Genomic DNA, 10,852 nt, shown 5'->3' on the forward strand with positions numbered 1-10,852 from the left:
GTTGTTTTTCTCAATGTGTAAGAAATTGTCCCGGGAGTGATCAGTTAAAATTTCATGGTGATCGGACTTGGGGAAGTAGGGTTTTCAGGACTTGCGGGGGGGGGGGTGGTGAAAATGCGGACGCCTGGATTTGGGACAATTAGGGGCCCTGAAGCAGTATCATAGAGTGGCAAATCAATATTTCATGCTCTGATAACTCAGTCAATGTGCGCACGCCATTTCTTGTTTGCCAATGATCTTATGCAAATACTAGCAAATCACCAACTAGCAAATTCATTAAACCTTAATTCTTACTAGCTTTGATTTACCTACTAACTTAGAGCGCCAATGGATTTCCAATTGTATCAGTCTATTCTCAATTTTCATCGTCGTGGGACAATTCCACAAGATATAAGTATTAATCGACAGAAAAGGCACCGTTTTAAACAATTATGTAGTCGCTACACCAAACCCAAACTAACTCTTTTTAATAAAAAGACCGGACTCAAAGTATTGCACTCAAGGAGTGCAAAATTTATTATACAAAAATTACATCGGGACCACGAGCATATTAAAGCAGTTGAGCTCGAACGGCTTGTTAAACAATCTTATGATGTCCAGAGAGCCCAGCCTATCGTTCGAGAAGTAGTACGTAACTGTGATTATTGCAATGAAAAAATTACTCATCGCCGTTTTACCGGTCCCTTAGTTCATGCTTCTCGCATTACACTGGATAGAATTTGTTATGAATTAGACCTAGTTATTAACGAAAGGCCGTTACTAGAAAAAAATTGCTTCAAGAACGCCCCTTCGTTAGATCCTACTTCTTTTATCCCTAAAACCGTGGACACTATTGATCCCGATTACAATTGCGTGTGCGCTGCTCTTAGCACAATTCTGACCGGAAACCCTAATCAAGGCGGAAAAATTGAAGAAGTAATTCGTTCTTTACGAAAAGAAGGCCCGGACCGCCACTTATTAAATCTGATGGGCGCTGCCCCTCTTATTAATGGCCCAGATGATCTTAATTTCGTTACAACAACAGATTTGAGAATGCTAGCCCGAACCTTTAGAACTAATATTTATATGTTTTATGAGACCGATGAGTTCGAGCAAGCCCACTGGGATTGCTATACTGGAAATAAGATGGGCCCAAATAGAGGAGGAATTTACTTAAAGGCCGGCATGAGCGGTGGAACAATGCATTGTTTTATTGTTACTCGTGTTAAGCAAAAAAGATGAGGGGTAAGTTGTTCAATTTAGATGACATAATTTATTAACCCGGACTAGCACACACATGACAGATATCTAAGTTAAATTAAAGTTCGCTTTTACACTGCATACGGACGCTCGATTTGCACTTTCTTCTTTATCTCCAATAGCGCTTGTTGCTCGGCTTTTTCGTCGTCGGACAAGTCGCTATCGCATGCTCGTTGATGCTGTTGTTCGTGTTGCTGTTGTTGTTGAACGTTTGGTGGCTGTTGTTGCTTGCTTGATTGCTGTGATTGCTCGTCTGATTTCGCTGCGAGGGTCTTCTTTCCATTGTTAGACTTGCCGCTTTTTGTTCGCCTCTTTGCCTTCGTTTTGGAGTTTCGAATATGCTCTGCCCGTGGCGTTTTGCCAGCCACTGGAGGTAGTTTTATCGGGGCCTTTCCATGTCGCGCTTTAACAATTTTGCCGTCCATACTGCGAGTAAGTTAAATTTTAAAGCCTGGCGAACAAGGGTAATATGGAGCAAGGCCGATAATAGCAATTAGCTATGTTCAGTTTTTAATGACCAAAAAAAGGGCACCAAATTGATTTCCTTCGATTGGAGTTTCAGCAGGCTAAGTTTTAAAGTGAATGACCCCGAGGATTTCCAACTCGAATAAACTTGGTCTTATTTGCCTTGCTCTAATTTGCGCCACAATTTTGTGTGCCTCTTATCAGGTGTTATTTGCCGTGCAAAACTCCACTTTTGGTATTGTTGGTCATTTGTGTGCTAATTCGGTCTTATCTTTGTTAGAACAAGATATTTGAGTCCTAAGTGTTTGTTTCATTAGCCCTAATGTTAAGACGCATATTTGTATTTGAGACCTGTCAAAATTAGGGCCTATTTATTTTACCCGCAAAAGTTCGGTGTGAAAGATAAAGTTGCAACTAACAAAGGTGTCAATAAACTACGCAGAAACTAAATTCTACAGGTTCGAACCCGTCTGGGAAAGCTTCTTTTTTGTAAGAATACTGAGAACGCGGTGAAAATAAATAATTCACCGCGATTCACCGCATTCACCGCAAAAAGGTGTAAGAAATACGCGGTGAAAATTATTTTTTTCACCGCATTTCACCGAATTTCTTACGAAAATTCACCGCTAAACCTCGACCCGGGACTTGCTGTTACCTTGACCAGATTAAGGATTGTATTTACAAGTGTAGTGGTTCTAAAACTTAAAAAAGTGTTTTCATATTTGGTTCAAAGCTCCACTTTTATAATCAACATTATGAATGTCTTCATTTCCGTTTCTAAATACATATCTGAACTGTTTACAAAGCTTTTCCAATACTTTTCCAGCACCAAGTTTAACGAATTTAAGTTTATTATGAGGTACAGTTTGTCACATTAGCCAATTCGTTCCAAAATTAGCAACGCTTTGTCATCTTTATCTATCGTTGTTAAGAAAAGGAACCAAAATGCAATCGAACTCCCCTTTATCACATCACATCACATTCTTTTTGATCAAAATAGACAACAGATAGCACATTTAATTGAAAACTCATCCTGTTTCTTGAGTTTGGAAATGCGGTTTAAAAGCAGTACTTCTACAGCGGGACTTGATCCTGCGTGAGAACAAAAAGTAGTAGAATTTTTGAAAACCATAGAATTTGCGTCGTGTCCAAATTCCAATGAAGAACGTTGAAGAATAACTGAACTCAAATTGCTGCGAGTAGTCTGGTCTGCAGAGTATTTTGAAAAGTAAATAATCGACAAACCATCATTTTTGTAACTGATCAACCAGCAAATTTATCAATCACCTATCAGACAGGTGTCCCAAAGTATACTGACGCGTTTATAGACTTTAACTATTTTACTTTGGCAAAGATCGACGTCGTGTTGCTAAAATTGAACTTATAGCCGACTACTTTTTTATTGACGGATTCGTTAGTTTGTAACGGAGTTTGAAATGTCAGGCAGAACTTGCTGCAAGACAAAGACACCGCAGTTCTGGCAACGGCAAACCACAGTTCATCATCCACAAGACCGTCGAACTCATTCTTAGGAGCGAAAACTCCCTCAAAATTAAATATTTCTGTATATTGTCAGACAATAGACACTCTAGAAAGAAGTTAGATAGTCTAAACCAAATACGTGCGACGAGTTCGAATGTTTTAATGATGTCTCCTACTACTTCAACGATCAGAAAGACCAGGAAAACGGAAATAGCAAAAATAGCTCACATGTGGATCTGTCAACCCCTTCTTAGTCACACGCGCAAAGAATATCACTGCCGTATGAGAAGCGATATTCTCATCACTTCTCATACGGAGTGATGAGAATATCACTCCGCATGTGAATTCTCATCACTCTCATACGTGAACTGATATTCTTATGTGAATTCTCACATAAGAATATCACTCCGAGAGGAGAATAATGCATGTCATATTAAAGTCATAAAACATAAATGGTGGGGTGACGAAAAAAATTTAGCAAAAATGTACAGGAAAATCACTCTCTTCTTTTAATTATTCACAATTAATCACGTTGTTATACTGTTGCAGTCTATCTTCTGTCAATTGTGCCACGATTGACAGTCGCTTAGTTAAATTGAGCAATTTCGGTGCGATTACCACTGTGGTGAGATCACCATCGGTCCGATTGATTTTGAAGTTTACTTTCAAAATTGGTTATTCGTGGCGCGAAATGCTAATTTATTTTCTGAGAAAATTTTGAAAAGCAATTGAATAATTTTGTATTGAAACTAATTATTGAGAGCACAAATGAAATACTGAAAAAAATGTACAAATTCAATGAAAACGAAGTTAAAGAAATCATAAGGTGATCACGCAGAAGAAAAGGAAGTTAAACTTGTTAACAAACGTGAAGAGACAGATTCCTGCCTAGAACATGAACAAATTGAAGGTTGCAACGATGATGACTAAATGAACTGAAGATTAAGAAAAATGAACTAATTTGGTACCCTTGAAAATAAATAAATTGGGTTTAAAGCTATATACGGTAATGGTTTTTTTATAACATTAATCAAGTCTTTATGACATATCACCCTGTTGAGAGAAAAAATGAAGATTGTAATAAAAGAAATTCAGAAGATTAATACTTATTCACGTGTTAAATTTTAATAAAGTATGAAAGTATTAAATAATTGTATGAAGTTTACTAATTGTATGGTGTTTTTTTGCAATTGTTTTATTTTGAATTGTCTGATTGTTGTTCGGATTCCAGTACGGTCAATTCCCTTTCTGTTGGGATATTGGGGTTTGGATTAAATGTCCAACGCTCATTTGGATTTCTTGGAGATACTGTTCCGATGAACGTCGTGTCAGAGATAGGTACTTCACTCGAATAACCGTGTTTTTCTTGAATGTCCTGGATTATTGTCAAGAATGTACTGGAATGCCTTGAGTTTGTGGATTGGTCTCTTTTCTCTGTTTTTTCGATTGTCTCTTATTTCGTCTGACCTAAGAAAATTCCAAGTCAGACGTGTCGCTGTTTTGCAGTGTGCGTTTCTCTTTTCTGAGAATAGGGGTTAATTGCGGCGCGGAAGGACTTGGCGTGGAATGTTGGGTCAGTGGAGCTGTGGTTGGATGAATTGGGATAAAGTGTAGTATTTGTTTGAGATCCCGTCTGTTCTGAAATGCTTCGTCGTGTTTCGGGTTGCGCTTGGGAAAGCGCATTTTTAGGGCTCTCGCTAAGTTGCGTGTTGTTGAGATGCAAGTTCGACCAGAGGAGATCAACCAACATCATCAAACTATTTCTTGTAGCGTTTCATTTTCTTGCTGCCAAGATCCTTTTTGTGATTTGAATCGTTTGTTTAAGCGTTTTCTAATTGACTTTCAGTGGCCTTCTGTCTGCGTTTTGAGCCAGATCGGTATCTCTTTCATGTTTAGACCCGAGTTTCGCAGTATCTTCTAGTTGCGCAAACTCAGTTCCGGTTTTTTTGCTCTTAGATTACGCCTGTCGATGGACCCACTTTGCCGACTGTACTTCCAGGTACTAAAACCGTGTACAGTTCATTCAGAATTTTTTATTATCTGTGTGCAGCATGTATTTTGCGGGCGAACTTGACTTGTACGCTTCATTCGCTACGCTGACAAGATTAGCCTGATTTCCTCATCTTTCATCTTTTGATGTTGTTCGTTGGCTCAAGCAATCTCGGCTTAAATAACCGTTTTAATATTCACATCGGAACACTTTCCCGTATCAGCCCACTGTTTGTCTGTTAGATAAGTTTGGGCTGGTATTGTATCTTCGTCTAAATAATTTTTCATTGTTTTGTTATTTTTAAGATTTTTACTATTTGATTTAGTTGCAATGTTAGATGCTGGTGTAAAACATTTTCTGCGAAAATGTGCCTCAAAATGTGTTATGTAAATTGTTTTTTGTTTGGTTATTCTTATTTTATGGATAATTGCATGTTTTGCAAGGTATAAATTAAACTTTACGTGACAATTTTCGTTTTATAGTTTGAATGGGACGTTCGACAAGGACTATTGCTCTATGATCGTTTATAGGTGCATATATTGGCTCGATATTGTTTTGAGAACAAAAGTCTTATTTTTTTTACCTGTTAAACATCTTGTCTGATCTAGTCTAACTGTTTTTGGTACCCCGTGATTATATATGCATATATAAATATATATATATATATATATATATATATATATATGTATGTATATATATATATATATATATATATATATATATATATATATATCTGTATTATAAGTTTAATTATATTTGGACTAGAAGCATTTTATACAATTTCTATTGTCAGATATTTTGAACATCTATCAGTGCCTGTCAAGAAATTTCCTTCTATTCCCTTTTCATTGTTAATTGGACCGCAAAAATCATTTAGGACGTCGTCATTTGGTTCGACGCAGTTAGGTAGTGGTGACCTTTTGCTAAGCGGAATAAACGGTTTTACCTTCTTACAAAAAACCTTGCAAACTTTGCACTCACTAGCTTTTGCTAGGATGTCGCGATGAATATATGGCCACCATATATTTTGAGCAAGCGATAGCATTGCGAATCTCCCCGGATGTTTTGAGTGGATATCTTCTAGTACGGCGTCCATTACAGATTTTGGAATCGCTACCCGCTCATCTATAGACAAGAATCCCTGCTTGACACTCATATCACGCCAATATGAGTGTATATACGAATTGATGCCATTCAACCTCTCACAAACTCTTATTTCCTATAGGATAGTATCCTTCACGGTTAAGATGCCCAAGAGTTTCTTACCGAAGACTCTGTTTATCGTCACTGAGAGTCTGAGGTCATCAGGCTGGTGTCCTATTTTTGGGGGAGTTTTCCGACAAGGTTACTGGGGCTTTTTTTGGTGTAGTTTTGTAGATTTTCCTCGAGACATTTTTGAGGGCGACCCAATTGAATCGATATCAGTGATATTGTTTGAAAGAGAATTTTGGTCAGAAACGAAGAATTTTTTAGTTCTTGGTATTTATAGATAGAACATTTGGGTTTCGCGCCTAGTTAAGCGAATTCATGTTGAATGTTTGATCTGGTATCAAATGAGGGCTTATTGGGTTGACTTCTGATTGTTCTCATTCTTTAATGTCTAACTTTTGCAAAGTAATTTTAGCAAACTTGTTAATGGAATTTAATTTGTTTAATGGCAAAATACTTCGTACAAATTGTTGTTTTGAATTTGAGGAAGCCATTTTCGGGGCCAATGACGTCTTTAAGTTGTGATTATTGGATTTTTGTGAAAGTGTAATTAGCCAAGCAATTGACGGTGAAGCATTAGAATGTGGAAAGTGCGATGCAATCAGCTTTTCTGCTTTTTAATGCGGGTGTTTGCAGTGCGAATTGTTTGATTAATTTTAAATTGGGTGGGTTTTGGTATAGAACGATATGTAATTTCTGTAATGCTAGAGGTCTATGTTCAATAATTGGTTTGAAACAGTCTCCGATTTTAAAAGTTGTTGCCACCACAAACTGTTTGTCATATGAAGGAATTTTCATTCCTTCGGCAAAAAATTTCTAGAGATGTAGTCAGCGAGTCATATTTTGTTCCTGGCATGTGTTCTATGGCAAAATTGTACGGAAGTAGTCGATCCATCCATCGGGAGAGTCAACTATTTTAAGATTTATCCGAACGTTGTTCTTTAAGTGTTGATAGTAGATCTTTGTGAACTGTAATTACTGTAAAATCTATATCAACGAAATAATTCTTGTATTGAAATAGTTCTTTCAGTATTGATGGTAAGTCTCTGTGATTTGTAATTACTGTAAAATCTATACAATTGAAATAGATCTTGAAATAGTCCATTGACCATACGACTCCCAAAAGTTCCGCTTCATTTACGCTATACCGTGTTTCTGTGTGATTGAAAAAGGCGAAGTGAATGTAACGGCGGGTTTCCATCCCTCTGGTGTGTTTTGTTCTAGTGCTGCACCAAGTCCCAAACACCAAGCGTCGCATTTTACTCTAACATTAAATTTGGGATTATAATGTTAATTTTAAGTTCTTCGTGCCATTTTGTATTTAATTATACTGAAGTGTTTTGTCTTTGATTCAGTTCAAAAGTATTTGGTTGACTTTTTTAGCATTGGTCTGAAAAGGTGACAAAGTTGGGTTAGATGTTCTACAAATTTACTAATGTAGTATCCTGAACCAAGAAGTGATCTTAAACGTTTAAGTGTAGTTGGTTATGGTAATGCTAAAATAGCTGCGGTTTTGCTTTCGAGTGACAAAATACCTGTTTGCGTAAATTTATAGCCGAGTCATTCAAATTCTGTCTTAACAAAGTAACATTTTTAGGGATTTATGCGTAAATTTTCCTTATTTAATTTTTCGAGAAATTTGATACGTAACTAATGTATTCGGATTCTGGTCCAATACTAAATTTTTAGATGTCGTCTAAAAAACAGTATGTGTTTTGAAGACCTATAAGTGTGTAATCCATTGTTTTTGAAACTCAGGTGGTATGTCAGTGGGACCGTAAAATCTAGTTTTAATTTTAAATATACCAGTAGATTCACGTTATATGATATTAAAATTACAGTGTTTTGCATTGTCTTTATGTAGCTGTAATTGACTCTATGCATTTTTAAGATATATGGTTGAAAATATGCTTGCTAGCCGTTTTTTGTGTTTATTAGATGTTCTGAGATTAAAGTTTCTACTAAAATTTCTATGTTGAGCCTTCTTACAAGAATCTTATATATTAACTCTGTCGTACAAAATCTTGGAAGAATAACTCTGTCTTGTAAGATCGCTTAAGATATATTTTTCTGCAAGAATCTTTCAGGATCTTACAAGATTAACTTCTGTTTGCGACTAGGGCGCTTTCACAACAAGGTTCACAAAGTCTCGCCAATAGCAGCAATCGTAGCTTTTTTCTTTTGCGGACAATTCTTCGTTTATGGCTCCGACCTACTGTTTCAAAATATCTCCTTCATTCATTGTTATCCATGCAATGCATGAAACAGATTGATGACTCTTTATTGCTGCTCCGACCATACGAAACCAAACAGACGCGTTTCCTTGGTGAAATGAAGTCTAATAACACGCCCAAGATGAGCCCGAACCTTGCTCACAGTGAGTTTCAGCGCTGTACCATTGGCCTTCAATTGTAACCAATACTGTACCAGACAAATAGCAGTATAGATACTCTTGCCTTTTTGCACAGACTCGATTACGAAACATCCCAGTCTGCCATTCTTCTTCGCAGCCTCATTTACTTTCTTGGTCAGCACTGCACAGAACGTTTCACATCATCAGTCTGTACATACAAAAGACATAGCAAGTTCTGAAAATTTCGAATAACAGATCTCATGCATAAAATTTTCAAAGTGGCATTACCCTCGAAAGCTATTCTAGCTCCAACTATAACATATATTGGTGCATTGAAATCTTTGCGGTGGAGTCCGAGGCGGAGGTCGGGGGCGGAGGTTGGAGTTCGGAGGCGGAGGTCGGAGGATGTCGGTGGCGGAGGTCGGAGGCGGAGGTCGGAGGCGGAGGTCGGAGGAGGAGGTAGAAGGAGGGTGGAGGTCGATGTGCGAGTCAGAATTTGTTGTGGTGTAGTAGAAGTAGTAGTACAAGCTTCGGGCTTCGCCCGTGGGCTGTCAATTCCAGTGTTTATCAGTGTATTTCAGTTTATCGTTTTCCAGTTGATCTTATATTAAATAGGAAATGAAAAACTAACTTTTGCCTAAGTAAGTTAGCTTACCTAGATAAAAGTTAGCTTTTCATTTCTTATTTAATATAAACGAAGGAGCGATGAAATGTTTTCAAAAATGGTGTATTCAAATCTCCACAAGAGTTTCCCAACAAAAGCTGTCAATTCCAGTGTTTATCGGTGTATTTCAGTTCATCGTTTTCCAGTTGATCTTATTAAATAAAAAATTAAAAACTAACTTTCATCTAAGTAAGTTAGCTTACCTAGATAAAAGTTAGCTTTTCATTTCTTATTTAATATAAACGAAGGAGCGCTGAAATGTTTTCAAAAATGGTGTGTTCAAATCTCCACAAGAGTTTCCCAACAAAAGCTGTGTATGGGGAGTCTAAAATGCCAAAAAATTTAGGCCCAAATCTAATCTCCCATCATCTATGCCTCCCATAACGTGATGGGGGATTTTGCGAGCTAGAATACCACGAGCTGCTGGCAGGTTGACCTCAACTAATAAGTTGGTCGCAACCAACCTCGGAGTTCAGTCGCAACCACCCCTACAGCACAACCATGTATTACACATAGAATGACCGGGATCGAGGTGTCACCGCCATTCAACTCAAAATTTTGTAAGATAAGCGGTGAATGCGGAAATTTTTGTAAGATAAGCGGTGAAAGCGGTGGAATTACATAAATTCACAATTTAGTGGTGAACTTTCATAAATTCACCGCTTAGAAAAAATTGTTAAAATTGTGTAATATCAGCAACGGATGTGGTGAAATTAATGGGGAGTAAGAGAGAAATTATTAGAATTATCCTCCCGCTAAAATTACCCCTGAATTTTACATCTTTTTGACACATTTTTGTAAGTGGTGAATTTATGTAATTTCACCACTAGAGTAAGCGGTGAATTTACAAAAAAATCACCACAATTCACCGCTTAAAATCGCAAACCTTACAAAAATTCACCGCGCATGTTTTACAGAAAGTAGAGTGAGTTTGAGTTATATTCAAAACAAAAATATTGGAAGTTAGTGAGGGATGGCGCAGTGGAAGAAGTGGATGCCACGCAGGAGGTGAGAGGTTAGAACCCTTGTAAGGGCGGTGAAAATACATATTTAAGCGATGAATTATGGTGAATTTTTGTAAGATCACCGCTTACTCTAGCGGTGAATTTACATAAATTCACCGCATGCACCGCATTTCACCGCAAAATTATGTACGAAACTTGCGGTGAAAAAACTAATTTTTCACCACTTATCTTACATATTTTACCCATTTTTTCTTGACCCGGGGAGTCAACGAAATCTAAAAACATTGGAGCGTGACATTCACTTTTCTAGTCATGACAACCTAATCCTATCTTGCTTTCTATAAATAATAGACTAAAATGTATATAGAACAATGAATCAATTTTTCAACAAAACAATCACGATCAAATGTTTAGACTCTGAAGTAGCGTTGTTTAAACTTAAGAAACCGAAAAGTCGAGAAGCAAAGAAGGTCAACGTTTTGGTT

The sequence above is a fragment of the Convolutriloba macropyga genome, chromosome 9 (assembly GCF_964194025.1).
Source record: "Convolutriloba macropyga chromosome 9, txConMacr16.3, whole genome shotgun sequence".
Taxonomy (NCBI): domain Eukaryota; kingdom Metazoa; phylum Xenacoelomorpha; order Acoela; family Convolutidae; genus Convolutriloba; species Convolutriloba macropyga.